Consider the following 523-nt stretch of genomic DNA (forward strand, 5'->3'; position numbering starts at 1 on the left):
CGATGGGCTCTAATCTAGGTGTGAACAGTGGCTGACACCCAAGGCAACACACAGTCCCGTTAGTGATAACGGGTTCTACGCCATGAAACCTCAAACTGTAAGGTTTCCAAGTACAAACACAACTGCCCAAGGTTTCATCCCCTCCGTCACCGTGAAAGGCGGGACTCTAATGACTCCTGTTGAACAGGTGGGAGCGGGTTCAGCGTGGTGCGCTCTGCCCGGGGCACGCACTTGTGGACGGTCTGAACCTCCAGCTCCGCTTGCTGCTGGGACTGGCTTCCTACTGACGGGCAGACGGGTGCCGTCCGCAGGTAGAGCCACCGGGCCGGTCCCTGGCTCCTCCTCCTGCCACCCGGTGTGAGTGCGGTTGGCTCCGGTCCAGACTCGCACTGTGACCCTGAGCAACTCTCCTCCCTTTCCTGAGCCTCTGTTTCCCAGCCTGTGAAATGGGGCCACCGGTACGGACCCGCGGGGCCGTGGGCAGGCAGGGAGGCGCCCCGAGGTGCTGTCAGCCCCTCCCCCG

This window comes from Myotis brandtii, unplaced genomic scaffold (assembly GCF_000412655.1).
Source record: "Myotis brandtii unplaced genomic scaffold, ASM41265v1 scaffold187, whole genome shotgun sequence".
Taxonomy (NCBI): domain Eukaryota; kingdom Metazoa; phylum Chordata; class Mammalia; order Chiroptera; family Vespertilionidae; genus Myotis; species Myotis brandtii.